General features: G+C 35.0%; 1 non-coding gene across 1 annotated transcript; it reads right to left on the bottom strand.

Moving 5' to 3' along the window:
* Window positions 1-6,616: 6,616 nt before the first annotated feature.
* Window positions 6,617-6,723, bottom strand: LOC122152078. The gene has a single exon (XR_006164387.1). It is a non-coding gene; the product is annotated as a U6 spliceosomal RNA (small nuclear RNA).
* Between the last annotated feature and the right edge of the window lie 9,574 nt (window positions 6,724-16,297).

The following is a 16,297-nucleotide window of genomic DNA, read 5'->3' as shown; positions in this document are numbered from 1 at the left end:
TTTTGAAAATATATCATGCTTAATATGAAATCAAATTTTTACTAATATAAAGAAACACTATTTTCTAGGAGAAAGATGAAAATTCTATATTTGTGATGAAACTAAGCTCCATAGAAAATTTAGAAATAAGGATATAAAGTTGTTAGTAAGGATACTTTACAAACACCATATGTCCACAGATGGACATGATATTTTTTCAAGTCATGTGCTTTTTTCCCCTATAATTTGCTCAGAGATATTAGAATTAATAAAGCTAACAATGTATAAATCAATTTTAAAGCTGCAGTGTGCTGTTTTATAATGTTATGTGACCTTCTGACCAAATTAAGATGTACATATATGGAATCCATATTCCTGTAGGCTTCAGTGATGCTTTAGAAAGCATAAGTTTTAAACCAAAAGTGTATTTGGGCATTTATACTCATTTAAAGATTTCTATGCAAAAAGGTCTCTGTTGAGTTGGCATCTCCGAGGAATACAAGTGAATAACCAACACAGAAAGAGGTAAGAAAAGAGAAATATTTGTTCAACACTCTGCATGTTGTAACAACGTGCAACATCATTTATGATATGTTACCTCAGCCAAAAATGACATGATGTTATAAATTACTAATTTCTCAATTTTGGAAAGGAAGTAGGAAATAAGGGATAAGGTCATGTTCAGTTCAGGTCATGAAAACCAAAAATGCACAGGTTGGACTTTTTATAATGTTTCACTAAATCCCAAAGGAGGTTCAATATCATAGTTACTACTATTATTTTCATCATGGAAAATAAAGGAAATGGAAAAATTCTTGCACAATTTTTGAGGTATTATAATATGGTCTAGAAGAGTTGTTTTTTATATAATACTTAAAGAATACTGGACTTTCCTTGATTACATAAGGTAATACTGTAGCAAATAGATATTAATAACTTTTAGTAAATGCTCTACTCTCAGTAATACATTTTTCTTTACCTACATCAATCTTTCTAAATTTTTGCTCTATGGAATATATTTTAATTTTACAGAATAGTTCTAAACCAGTATTGTGATTTATTTTTAAAAAAATCTATACCACAATGTTTTCAAAGTTGATGTATCCTAAGTAATAGGACCCTAGAGATCAAACAGCTGGATGGAACCAAAAAAATTGCTGTGCTAGAAGAAGAAATGTGTGCATTTGCAAAGGACTTTTTTCTGTCATTGTGCCAAAAGGCCTTCTTTTCCCTTCAATAGCACTTCTTTTTCTCTCACTTAATCTAGCTAGAAATAATCACACAAAGAACCAAAGGTCAAGAGATGAGTGATCCAATGGAAAGAAAAGAAAACTTTGCCATATATGTTTTAGAGCATGTTTAAATATCTGGAAAGGTCTTCTTGATTCTATGAAGTTCAGCAGGGTCAAAATTAGATTGACTCCTTGTTCTGGTCTCTGTTATAACAAATCCATCACCTCTGTGTCTTCAGTTCCAGTAAACAGCAGTAAGTCTATTGTTGTTGTTGTTGTTATTGTTGTTATGTGCCGTTGAGTCAGACCCGACTCATAGCGACCCCTTTTTGGGTTTCCAAGGCAGTATCACTACGGAAGTAGATTGCCCCATCTTCCTTCCGGGGAGTGGCTGGTGGGTTTGAACCGCCAGCCTTCTGGTTAGCAATCAAGTGCCTTAGCCACTGTGCTACCAGAGCTCCCTAAGTCCATTAAATAAGGTTATTTATTGGCTCTTTATTTTAGGACTTGTTATATGATATAAAAGCCCTGTGTCACAGCAGTTAAGCACTCAGATGCTAACATTAAGATCAGTAGTTAAACCTACTGGCCACACCATGAGAGAAAGATATGGCAGTTTGCTTCTTAAAGATTTACAGCCTTGGAAATGCTATGGGACAGTTCTGGTCTGTTCTATAGGGTCACTCTAGGAATAGACTCAGTGGTAATGGATTGGCTAGCCCAAAGTTCCGCAGTTCAAACCCATCAGTAGCTCCTTGGGAGAAAGATGTGACAGTGTGCTAGTGGATAGATTATAGCCTTTGAAAGCCTATGGACAGTCCTACTCTGTCCTTAGTGTCATTATGAGTTGGAATCTATTTGATGGCAAGGGTTTGGTTTGGGTTATATGATATATATCCAAGATAAAGTTTGTCATATGAAATTCTTGCAGAACTTTTCATTCATTTATTCCACAAACAGTTATTGCCCATATCTTATATTTAAACACCTTTGAGGCAAATAAAATAGGTCAAAAGAATTGTCATCTCTGCCTACGGTGAAGTTGACAGCCTAGAAAAGAGAGATAAATTTAAAATGCAGTGGAGTGAAACAAGAGCTTTCATAAATATACACAAAGGGTATAACAGGGGAAGGTGTGGCTTAGGGTATCTGCTATGTAACAGTACTCAGACAGATTGCCATTAATATATCACCTTAATTTACGACAAACCCTGGATTGGAAGACATTGCTTGCTAACATTGCATTGAAAAATTATACTTATTCATCCAGGTACAGACATAACTGGAAAACCACAAATTTCCTCTATTGAAGTTTCCTCTGTAAAATTTATAGCATGGAGAGACCAGCTGAATCTCAAAGAGGGGAGAGCTAAATGTGGCATGTCCAGTTTTTTTTTTTTTTTTTTTTTTGTTCAATCTCTAATCAGAAAATTTAGTCTTCCTTCCACACAGAAAAATGGATAACTGGCAGGGGAGAGCAATGAAGTGTTATTCTAGTGAATTCCCTCCACAGAGAAACATGAAGAGCTATAACATAAAGAACAGTTTACCAAAGGACTTGCTCTAAGAATTGAATGATTATAAGGCAGTAGTAGCCCTGGTAGCACAGTGAGTAAAGCGCACAGCTGCTAACTAAAAGGTGACAGTTGGAACCCACCAGCTGCTCCATGGGAGGAAGATATGGCAGTCTGCTTCTGTGAAGATTCAGAGCCTTGGAGATCCTATGAGTCAGTTCTACTCTGTCCTACAGGATCAGTACAATTCGGAGTCAACAAGATGACAGTGCATATGGTTTTTGGTTAAGTCAGAACCTCCCTGGGAAAACCTGAGTCCAACTCTCCTTTCACAAGTCTCCTTGTTCTATATATACAGAGCAAGATGTTTGAGAAACTGAGAGACTCTTATACCCCACCCCTACCAGACTACGTCTCAAATATAGCATAAACTGAAATAGTATACATGATCCTTAGAGTGTGCATATTCTGGGATTTTTGACAGATATTAAAAGCTCTTATTGGCCACAACAGAGTTTAAGTCATAATAATTGAGGATCTGTTATATAACTTGAACTTAAGAATGGGAACATTGAACTGGAAAATAATTCATCTTATACAATTTGTTTCTGAGGGGTATGTTTTAATAATATATACCTTTACAAAGAAAGTGATTTCACTATATTTTTAAACATGCCATTAATGATATAATCTTTAGTCTTACAAAAGCGTATGAGTGTAATTTGTATTCTCTCTCTCTTTTTCTCACTTTACTCAATCTCTCCCTCACTTTCATTTTTAGAAACACAGCTAACAGGAACAGAATTTTGGTTGTGATAATCATAAAGTTTACTCTAATATAATGAACAAATGGGAAGAGAACAACTTTTTCTTAAATTTGTTAACTAAGGATATTGTGCCTTTCAATTTCAAAGTACATTTAAAGAAAATGTTGATTATTATGGTTTAGATTATAGAGTTGTAATAGTCATTTTCAGTAACATCTCAGAAGAATATCAGAAGGAGAGAGAGGATCATAGCTAGAGACTCTTCTCTCTAGTTCAGTGGATGTTTCCTTGTTAGATAATAATTACAGATTAGTTTTGCTGGTTACCCGCACTCATCAGCAGTCATACTTTGAGGAACAACTAATTACCTTTCGGTGCCCTGAAAGACCCTTTGTTGCTCTTTAACTGTTAATTAATCCTTTCTCAATTCCCCTAATCATCATGGGCTTTTTGTTTTTTGGTGTAATTTATAATATTAAATGATGTACATTTTTTTTACCAGTAGTTTATAACCAAACTAGAGCATAGGTATACACTATGTATTTTTTTTTTTTAAAGTAAAAATATTTCCTTCTAAATGATATAGGTTTCTTTTTATCTTAAATAAATAAAATTAGTCCTTACATAGTTTTATAGAAATAATTATTTTACTAAACTTTTACTTGTAAGCAAGACAATTTATTTTTATCTTATATAAATAAAATTAGACCCTACATAGTTTTATAGAAAAAATTATTTTAATGAACTTTCAATTTAAGCAAAACAACTACATATCCTTTTTTAAAATTTATTTCCACCAGATATTATGTTCAAATATACATTTCTGTATTTACATTCATTTTCTAAGGGACAAGATGTTTACAATCTGTTCCTGTGTAGCTTTAGGATATGAATTTTTATTTTACTGTTATTGTTGTTGTTAGGTGTGTTGAGTTGGTTCCAACTCATAGTGACTCTATGTACAAAAGAAAGAAACACTGAGCTGCACTGAGCAATCCTCACCATTGTTGCTGTGTTTGAGCCAAGTGTTGCAACCAATGTGTCAATCCATCTTGTTAAAAGTCTTTGTGTTTTTCACTGACCCTGTACTTTATGAAGGTTGATGTCCTTCAGGAACTGGTTCCTCCTGAAAACATGTCTGAAGGACAGGGGATGAAGTCTCACCATCCTTGCTTCTAAGAAACATTCTGGTTGTACTTTCCCCAAGACAGATTTGTTGTTCTTGTGGAAGTCCATGTTATATTCATTTTTTTTTTCCAAACATCATAATTCAAATGCATCAAATTTGCACCAAAAGGAGACTAATTGCACATTTGAATTCCAGTGTCTCTGAAAATAAATGTGGTTTTCTGGTATTACCAGATTATGTGAACTCCAGAAAAGGACTTTTTTTTCTGTAGGAATTGTTAAATGGGAACCTGAACTGCTATGTAAATCTTCACTGAAAACAAGATAAAATATTATTTTTAAAAAAATCAATAAATAAAAATAAACATATTCCAGTTGTCAGAGTATTGCTTAGATCAGAAATCATCAGCCTCACTGGTTTCTGCCACTACACTATGTCAACTAAAATAGGGATTACAATTCAAATTAACTATAATTGGAAAAGAATTCTCAGAAATCAAGAATGTACTAGAACAAAAGTTGACACTCTAAAATTTACATGGGTAGGATAATTGTTTAAATTATGGATATGGAGTTCCAGTTACGAGGGACAGTGACTACTTTGGAACATAAGAGCAGTGTTGTTGAGTCTTACTGATTTTCAAAAAAACTTGGAAGTCCAGAAATTTACGGAAAATGTTTCCATTTAATAAACATTGAGTAAGCTGAAGAGATTGCATATGTGCAATAGTGCATTATGCTTTGAGATCTTTATCCAAGATGACTTAGCAAGAAAATATACTCCTAGAAGTTTTTAGCATATAAAAAAGAAAATTGATACTGAAATACATAAACAAGCTAACTATAAATTATATTCTATCTATATATGTCTAGACCTTTCTTTATAGAATAATTTTCCAAAGTAGGTATACAAATATTCCTATAATCACAAGTACATATAAGAAAACAGAGGATGTAAAGCCAACTTACATAAGAAGATAACTTTTGTGAAGCTCACAAGGGATAATTTTCAACTTTTCTAAGATTGTTTTAGTGTTGTTAGGTGCCATTACGTCAACTTCAACTTACAGTGACTCTAGGTACAACAGAACAAAACATCGCTCTATCATCACAATCTTCGATGTGTTTGAGCCCATTGTTGCAGCTACTGTGTCAATCCATCTCATTGAGTCTTCCTTCTTGTTGACCCTCTATATTACCAAACATGATGCCTCTCACCAGGGACTGATGCCTCTTGATGAAATGACCAAAGTACCTGAGATGAAGTCACACCATTTTCACTTCTAAGGAATATACTGGCTATGCTTCTTCCAAGACATATTTGTTTATTTTTCTAGCAGTCCATAGCATATTTAAAATTCTTAGCCAATTTTGTAATTCAAATCCCTCAATTCTTCTTTGGTCTTCCTTATTTATTTTCCAGTTTTAGCATGAATATGGTAATGTTGTTGTTGTTAGGTGCCATTAGGTCAGCTCCTACTTCTAGCAACTCTATTCACAACATAAAAAAACACTGCCTGGCCATGAGCGATACTCAAAATCTTTGGTATACTTGAGCCCATCATTGAAGCCCAGTGTCAATCCATCTCATTGAAGGTCTTCCCTTCTTCACTGACCCTCCAATTTACCAGGCACGATATCCTTCTCCAGGGAATGGTCCCTTCTGATACCATAACCAAAGTATGTGAGATGAAGTCTGTCCATCCTCACATCCAAGGAGCATTCTGGATGCACTTAGTCCAAGACCGATTTGTTTGTTCTTCTGGCAGTCCATAGTACTTTCAGTATTCTTCGCCAACACCACAACTCAAAAGCATTAACTCTTCTTCAGTCTTCCTTATTCATTGTCCAGTTTCACATGTATATGAGGTGATTGGGTTAGGCACACCTTAGTTTTCAACATGATATATTTGCTCTTCAACACTTAAAGAGGTCTTTTGCAGCAGATTTGCCCAGTGCAATAAGATGTCTGATTTCTTTTCTTTTCTTTTCTTTTTTTTTTATGGAACACTTCATGAATTTGTATGTCATCCTTGCACAGGGGCCATGCTAATCTTCTCTGTATCATTCCAATATTAGTATATGTGCTGCCAAAGAGAGCACAAGATGTCTGATTTCTTGAGTGCTGCTTCCAAGGGTGTTGATTGTCCAAGTAATATGAAATCTTTGACTACTTCAATCTTTTCTCCATTTATCATGATGCTGCTTATTGGTCTAGTTGTGAGGACTTTTGTTTTCTTTATGTTGAAGGATAATCCACACTTCAGACATCAGTCTCTAATCTTCATCAGTAAATTTTTCAGGTCATCTTCACTTTCAGCAAGCAAAGTTGGATCCTCTGCACATTGCAGGTTTTTAATGAACCTTCCTGCAATCCTGATGTTGTGTGCTTCTTCATATAGTTCAGTTGCTCAGATTATTTGCTCATCCAGAATACAGATTGAACAAGTATGGTCAAATAATATTACCCTAAAGCACATGCCTCCTGATTTTAAACCATGCAGTATCCCCTTGTTCTGCTTGAACAACTTCCTGGTCTTTGTACAGGTTCCTTATGAGCATAATTAAGTGTAATGGAACTCTTATTCCCTGTTATCCATAATTTGTTATGATCTACACAGTCAAATGCTTTTGCATAGTCAATGAAACACAAGCAAACGTATTTCTAGCATTCTTTACTTTCAGCCAAGATTCATCTGACATCATCAATGATATCCCTCATTCCACATCCTCTTCTGAATCTAGTTTGCATTTCTGGAAGTTCTCTTTCAATATATTGCTTCAACTCTTTTTGAATTATCTTCAGCAAGATTTTACTTGCATGTGATATTAATGATATTGTTCAATAATTTCCATATTCTGTGGGATCACCTTTCTTTGGAATGGGTACAAATATGGATCTCTTCTAGACAGTTGTCCATGTCACTATCTTCCAATCTACTTGGCATAGATGAGCCAGGGCAGCATCAGTTTGTTGAAACATCTCAATGAGTGGAGACTTGTTTTTTACCAATGCCTTCAGTGCAGCTTCAACTTCTTCCATCAATACCATTGATCATATGCCACCTCTGAAAAGAACTGAACATCAACCAATTCTTTTTTTGTACAGTGATTCTGTGTATTCCTTCCATCTTGTTTTGATGCTTTCTGTATCATTCAATATTTTGCTCATTGAATCTTTCAGTATCAGAACTTGAGGCTTGATTTTTTTCTTCAGTTCTTTTAGCTTGAGAAATTCTGCGCGTGTTCTTCCTTTTGGTTTTCTCACTCCGGGTCTTTGCACATTTCATTATACTAATTGACTTTGTCTTTTTGAGCTGCTCTTTGAAATCTTTTGTTCAGCTCACTTATGTTATATATATTTTTTTCTATTTGTTTTAGCCACTCTCCATTCAAGGGCAAGTTTCAGAGTCTCTTCTGACATCCATTTTGGTGTTTTCTTCATTTCCTGTCTTTTTAATTAGTTTTTGTTCTTCATGGATGATGCTCTTGATGTTATTCCACAGTTTGTGTCGTTTTGGTTATTAGTGTTTAATGCATCAAATCTATTCTTCAGATGGTCTCTAAATTCAGATTGTATATAATCAAGGTCATATTTTGGTTTTCATGGACTTATGTTAATTTTCTTCAGCTTCAGCTTGAACTTGCATATAAGCAATTAATGATCTGTTCCACAGTCAGCTCCTGGCCTTCTTTTCCTGAAGATAATGAGCTCTCCATTTCCTTTTTCCATAGATGTAGTTGATACGATTCCTGTGTATTCCATCTGGTGAGGTCCACATGCATAGCTGCCATTCATGATGTTGAAAAAGATATTTGCAATGAATAATCTGTTGGTCTTGCAAATTTCTATCATAAGATTCCCAGCATTATTTCTCTCACCAAGGCCATATTTTCCAAATATTGGTGATTCTTCTTTGTTTCCAACTTTTGCATTCCAAACACAAGTAATAATCAACACATCTTGATTTCATGTTTGTCAATTTTAGACTGCAAAAGTTAGTAAATATCTTCAATTTCCTCATCTTTGGCTTTAGTGGTTGGTGCAAAAATTTGAATAATGGTAGTATCAACTGGTCTTCCTTCTAGGTACATAGATATTATCCTATCACTGACAACACTGTACTTCAGGACAAATCTTGAAACATTCTTTTTGATGATGAATGTGACACTACTATGCTTCAGTTTGTCATTCCTGGCATAGTAGATCCTATGATTGTCTGATTCAAAATGTCCAACACAGTCCAGTTCGAGTCATTAATACCTAGAATAATGACTAATAATAATGATGTTGCTTATTGATCTCATTGTGAGGATTTTTGTTTTCTTATGTTGAGGTGTAATCCACACTGAAGGCTGTAGTCTTTGATCTTCATAAGATGTAACCCTAGACGTAGTATGTTACAACTTCATGTAACCCTGTTGTGTTGTTGTTGTTATGTGCCATCGAGTCAGACCTGACTCATAGCGACCCCTCCTTGGGTTTCCAAGGCAGTATCACTATGGGAGTAGATTGCCCAACCTTCCTTCTGAAGAGTGACTGGTGGGTTTGAACCTCCAGCCTTCTGGTCAGGGATCAAGTGCCTTAGGCACTACACTACCAGAGCTCTCCACGTAACCCTAGAAGTAGTATTTTCAGTCACCTCATTTTCATGCTCCACCACTTGTCTGTCAGTTTTTCTACTGTGGTGGCTTGTGTGTTACTACAAGGCTGGAGGTTATGCCACTGGTATTTCAAATATCAGCTGAATCACTCAATAGACAGGTTTTAATGGAGCTTCTAGACTAAGAAAGACTCAGAAGAAAGAAGAGGCCATGAATTTCTCAAAGAATTGGCCAGTGAAAACCGTCTTCTTCCCTGTAAGCAAACAAGGTTGAATCATTTACATATCACAGGTTGTTAATGTGTCTTCCTCCAATTGTGATGCCATGTTCTTCTTCATATAGTCTATTTTCTTGGATTATATCATAAATGTTGTCTGCTTTCTCCACTAGAATCCAAACTCTGTAAGAACAGTGTACATTTTACTTTTATTTGTTATTCTATTACCAGGCCCCAGAATATTCCTAGCACCTTACACTTCGATATTTAAAGAATTAAGATTCTGGTATAAGTGTATTCAACCAAAACAGGAAGTCATAAATTTAATAATATCTTTGAAAAATTGGGGGAAAAAATAGGATGTAACAAAGTTAAAAAGTCCAAAATTAAATTAAGCCCTATAACAACTACATAAATATACATAACACTTTGTAATTAAGGAAAAGTAATCATGACATAATGCTTGAGAAATACTACAAGTTGATGGTTTAACAAGCAAATTTCTTTCCTCACAATGTAGGAAGCTAAAAAATTGAATTCAGGGTACTGGCTCTAGGGAAAGGCTTTCTCTCTCAGTGACCTCTGCAGGAAGATCCTTGTCTCTCCAGCTTCAATTTCCTGGTTCCTTGGAGATCTCCATGTGTCTTGGCATCTCTTTTCCCTATCTTGGCCTGCTTAATCTGCTCCTTTATATCATCTAAAAGACTGACTCAAGATATGCCCTATACAAATTCTTCCTTATTAACATAACAAAGGCATTCCATTTTTAAATGGAATTATAATCACAGATATAGAAGTTAGGATTTACCACACAATTTTGGGGACCAGAAATCAATCCATAATACTTGGCAATGTAGTGAAAATACTTTATATTTATAATAAAGCAAACAATGTTTATTGGTTTCAACCCTTAGAATTAACTTCTAAATAAACCACAGGATATTTCAATATGATTACAGAACAGAATATAAATATTTTCAACTTTGGCAATGCAAAAATTAACATACTTATAAGTTTGAAATGAATGGAAAAGCATGCTACTATTGTCCTTTTAGGAGCTCTGGTAGCATAGTGCCAAGGCACTTGACTGCTAACCAGGAGGCTGGTGGTTCAAACCCACCAGCCACTCCTTGGAAGGAAGGTTGGGCAATCCTACTTCCGTAGTGATAACTGCCTCGGAAACCCAAGGAGGGGTCGCTAGGAGTCGGGGCCGACTCAATGGCAAATAACAACAACAACAAATTGTCCTTTTAACATCTGAGAGAAATATATATAAGGGTGTACTATAATACTTAAAAGAAGAATGAAGAGTTCAAAAATAGTTATACAATACACTAGGAAGTCTTTTACAGAAGATTTGCTCAATGCATATGTCATTAGATTTCTTGACTGCTGATTCCATGGGAATTGGTTGTGGATCCGAGTAAAATGAAATTCTTGACAACTTCAATATTTTCTCTGTTTATCATGATACTGTCTATTAGTCCAGATGTGGTGATGTTTGTTTTCTTTATGTTAAAGAATGATCCGTACTGAAGGCTGTAGTTTTGATCTTCATCACTATGTGTTTCAAATTCTGTTTACTTTTAGTATGCAAGGTTATGTCATCTTATTATCACAGGTTGTTAATGGGCCAATCCTGACACTGTATTCTTCTTCATATGGTCTAAATTCTCAGGTTATTTGTTCAGCATACAGATTGAATAAGTGTGATAAACTGATACAACCCTAATGCACACTTTCCTGATTTTAAACACACAATACTCCCTTGTTGTGTGCAAATGACTGCCTCTTATTCTCTGTACAACTTTCAGTTGAGCACAATAAAATGTTCTGGAATTCCCATTTTCATAATTTATCTATTATTTGTTATGATCCACACAGTTAATGCTTTTGCATAGTCAATTAAAAAAAAAAAAAACATGTAAATATCTTTGTGGTTTTTTCTGCTTTCAGCCAAGATTCATCTGACAGCACCAGTGATATCTCCCACTGCAGATTCTCTTCTGAATCTCATTTAAGTAACTGGCAGCTCCCTGTCAATGTACTGCTGCCACCATTTTTTAATTATGTTCACCAAAATTTTACTTAGGTGTGATATTAACAATATGGTTCAATAATTTCTGCATTCTTTTGTATCACTTTTTTTGGAATAAGCACACTTGTGGATCTCTTCCAGTCAGTTGGCTGGGTAGCTGTTTTCCACTTTTCTTGGTATAGACAAGTGAGTGCTTCCAGTGTTACTTCTGTTTTTCCAAATATCTCAATTGGTATTCAGTCAATTTCTGGAGTTTTGTGTTTTCACCAACACCTTCAGTGCAGCTTGGAATTCTTCCTTATAAATCTTTGCTTCTTTATCAAATGCTATCTCCGGAAATGTCTGAACATCAACCAATTTATTCTGTCACTGTGAGTATCTAGTATTCCTTCCATCTTCTTTTGATGCTTTTGTGTTGTTCAATATCATGCCCATAGAATCCTTTAACATTATTACTTAAGTCCTGAATTTTTCTTCTTTTCTTCAAGCTTGACAAATGCTGAGCATATTCTTCCATTTTTGTTCTCTAACTCTAGGTCTCTGCACATGTATTATAATACTTTATAATCATTTTCGTTGTCTTTTAAAGCCACCTTTTTAAATCTTCTCTTCAGCTCTTTTGCTTCATCATTTCTTACATTTGCTTTAACTACTCTATGCTCAACAGCAAGTTTCAGTCTCTTCTGTTTTTTAACGATCTTCTGCTTTCATATCATGAATGATATCCTTGATGTCATCCCATAACTCATCTGGCCTTCAGTCTTTAGTCTTCAGTTTGTCAAATCTATTCTTGAAATAGTTGCTAAATTCAGGTGGGATAAATGCAAGGTCATACTTTAACTCTTGTGGACTTGTTTCAATTTTCTTCAGCTTCAATTTGAACTAACATGTAAGCAATTGGCGGCTGGTTCTACAGTCAGACCTTGGCCTTTTTCTAACTGATGATCTTGAGCTTTTCCATCTAAGATATTGGTTCTTAACAAGTTATCATCTAATAGCACTTAAAAATTTTGTATATCTTTTTAAAAAATGCATAAAATTATGTAAAATTCTGCACAAAATTTTAGGTGGCTTGTCCATGTAACTCTTTCCAGTGACAATGCATAGATCCATACCTCCGATTTAATAATCCTTGCACTAAAGGAATGGAATCAGGGCAGAGTTGAAGGCATATTGTCTCTTTTAACATTTACTAAAAGTACAATGACTGCATGATAATCAATATTTACTGAAAATTTGGAAGATTACATTGATTTTATAATTTAAAGAGTTTTTTACTTGTCAAAATAATTATTAACAAAGTATGAACAATTAAGTTCTGAATAAATCCAGCACGTTATTTCAACAATAATTCAAATACATTGAATGGTTATTATTAAATGACATAGGCTTATTGCCACTCTGTGTACTTTGAGGCACTTTCAGTAGCTTCTCTGGTGTATAAGTGTTATTCTCATTTTATAGGAAAAATATTTTATTAGGGTTCAGGCAAGAAAACATCATCATTATGCTGGTAAATGGTAAAACTAAGGACAGACCCTGGTTCACTTAAACTCCAAAGTCCATGTTTTTCCTATTAATCATAACCTGGAAGATGTCTTCTAAAAGACAGAATTAAAATTGTCTAGTGATGAGAGGAGGGACACTGGATTTTGAAACCTTATACCAAATATTGTAAAATATCTTCCTGTTTAAGAAATTAAAGAATTTTTTTTTCCTTTCTTTTTCCAGCATATCCTTTAGAAATAAAAATTTGGCCAATTTTTTCAGCTATTGGAGTATGAACTAAAATAATGTTAGGAAATATTGTGTTACAAATTTCAGCTTGTTGTTGTTGTTGTGTGCCGTTGAGTTGGACCCGACTCACAGCGACCCCTCCTTGGGTTTCTAAGGAAACCCACTCTACTACGGAAGTAGATTGCCCAACCTTACTTCCAAGGAGTGGCTGGTGGGTTTGAAATGCTAGTCTTCTGGTTAGCAGTCAAATGTCTTAGGCACTATGCTACCAGAGCTCCCAATTTCAGCTTATACTATGAAAATATTAGGGAACTCCGGTGGCATAGTGCCTAAGGCATTAGACTGCTAACCAGAAGCTGGCGATTAAAACCCACCAGCCACTTCTCCGAAGGAAGGTGGTGCAATCTACTTCGTAGTGATACCGCTTTGGAAACCCAAGGAGGGGTTGCTATGAGTCGGATCCGACTGGATGGCAATAAGTTTGGTTTTTGGATGAAAATATTATTCCCCAAAAATTGATGTCCTCCAATTCCAGTGATTTTAAAACTCAGAAATAAAAAGTCTCAAATTTTACATTGCATACTTATCAGCAGAAAATATTTCTTTCTGAAACTACATTAGTGATAAAAAGAAATGAGTCAACACTTTTTGAAAAGGAAAAATATGAGTTTAATTACCTAGCACTGCCACTTTGGAGCACCAGCATGACCATGTAGTTTACTGGGAATTAAACATTTAAAGCATTAGATGCTGGTGTGTAAGTGTCATGCAAATGACTTTTTTGGCTCTTTGATTGGCATATTTCATCATAGGCCAACAGTTGAAAGCAGGAAATTTCCAAATCTATTAACAACTAGATAGCATAATTCTGAGTATGTTGTTGTTGTTGTTGTTAAGTGCCATCCAGTCATTTCCGACTCATAGCGACCCCATGCACAGCAGAACAAAACACTGCCCGATCCCACGCCAGCCCCACAATCCCTGCTATACTTGAGCCCATCATTGTAGCCACCATGTCAATCCATCTCGTTGAAGGCCTCCCTCTCTTTCGTTGACCCTCCACCCTACCAAGCATGACATCCTTCTCCACGGAATGGTCCCTTCCTACAACATGACCAAAATAGGTGAGATGAAGTCTGGCCATTCTTGCTTCCAAGGAGCATTCTGGCTGCACTTCCTCCAGGACAGATCTGTTAGTTCTTTTAGCAGTCCATGGTACTTTCAGCATTCTTCGCCAGCACCACAACTCAGAAGCATCAACTCTTCTTCTGTCTTCGTTATTCATTGTCTAGCTCTCACATGCATACAAGGCTATTGGAAATATCATGGCTTGTGTCAGGCACAACTTGGTCCTCAAGGAGATATCCTTGTAATTCTGAGTATACTTCATGGAAAAAAAATTATGATATTGTGGAACAAATACATCACTTGCAGACATATTTCTTACTAACAATAATTATTTGCAGACATAGGATTACTTCTGTATTGAAATAATAGTTTTTTTTCTTATATGAAAACTATGGTGTTTCATAATACTTGTGATAATCATTACATAAAAGCAGATTCTTTGAAGAAAAAGCAGGGGAAACACATTGAGATTGGAAGGTCTTTCACAGTCATCATTTTACACTTCATTTTACACAGTTATAATATTTAGACCTTACTATATGTGTGATTCACTAAGGATTCCATGACTTGCTACACTTAATTGGGAAGAAAACAAGAATTACTGTTTGCAGGATTTTACATTCTCCCTCTTATACATAAAATTGATAAAAAAGAAGGAAAAAACAAAACACAGTTGTTCTCATTTTCTCAAGTCCTCTCTTTTTCTAATATCTCTTATTTGGTTGGTTAATTGTTTCTTGACTCAATCATAAAATCAGAAAAAAAGTTCTGAAAAAAGTATGAAAATTTCCCCTTTTTTTGGCTTTCTTCTGCTTGAAATTGATCACATATTTATTATATAAAATGGTACCCTAACTGAATTATCATAGTTTACTTGGGTACAACCCCATGAACAAGTGAGTCATTTAGTATAAGATCTTGATGGGATTTCATTAGCTCATCTTTTTGTCACATGAATAAAAGATTGTTAATTATGTTTTTTAAAAAAATTATTCTCTAGTATGTGTCAGATGGGATCTGGTGGCATAGTGCCTAAGGCATTTGACCACTAACCAGAAGGCTAGTGGTTCAAATCCACCAGCCACTCCTTGGAAGGAAGATTGGGTAACCTACTTTCATAGAGATACTGCTTCTGAAACTCAAGAAGTCATCGCTATGAGTTGAGTTGACTCAATGGCAGTGAGTTTGGTTTTCATTTTTGTTTTAGTATGTGTCAGAAAGATATATTCACTTTCCTCAAACCAATATTATACTATTTTTAACTCTTAGCATGGCAAGTGTTTAGAGATGGACAAAATGATAATTATCTATTGAAAGGAAGAGGCACTTCAGGTAATACATAGTTCATAGTGATCTATCCTTATCAGAGCTTGGTTCCAACATACATGATTAGGGCTCCAAGTGGCTTTTTCTATTGTAAAAGACAGCATAGTTTCAAGGGCCAACATGTAGCCAACCATGCCAGGTACATATCCCAGTCTATAGGAGTGGCCCAAGGTTGATTACCTAAATCTTGTGGAGCCAATGAGAAACTTCTACTACAATTTCAACCTATAACAAAGAGCAAGTGAGTCATTCTTTGTTGGTGGTGACTTTGATATATAAGTCTTATAAGCTTTTTGAAATAATATTATTTGTGGAGAAGATAATGAAGAGGATAGGATAATACGTGGAGAATATAGAGTTCATAGGAAAAGAAAAAAAATGATCACATGGAGGGATTATCTATGGCAGTGTTTCAGAATGTGCCTGTTTCAGGAGGTATTTTAATATCTTTTCAATTACTTTCACCTTTCCTCTCAGTCAAATTAAGGTGACACTGACATACTTGATATTATATGTTCCCCAACTAGTAAACAATGGCAAATTTCACTGTGAATTTATGAAAGTGATATTTATTCACTTTATTCAGTAAATTTATTCATTACATGAATATTTATTAAGGACATAAA

This window comes from Orycteropus afer, unplaced genomic scaffold, assembly GCF_000298275.1.
Source record: "Orycteropus afer afer isolate SDZICR_OR568_19922 unplaced genomic scaffold, OryAfe1.0 scaffold01491, whole genome shotgun sequence".
Classification (NCBI taxonomy): domain Eukaryota; kingdom Metazoa; phylum Chordata; class Mammalia; order Tubulidentata; family Orycteropodidae; genus Orycteropus; species Orycteropus afer.
This window is presented reverse-complemented; position numbering and strand designations above follow the sequence as displayed.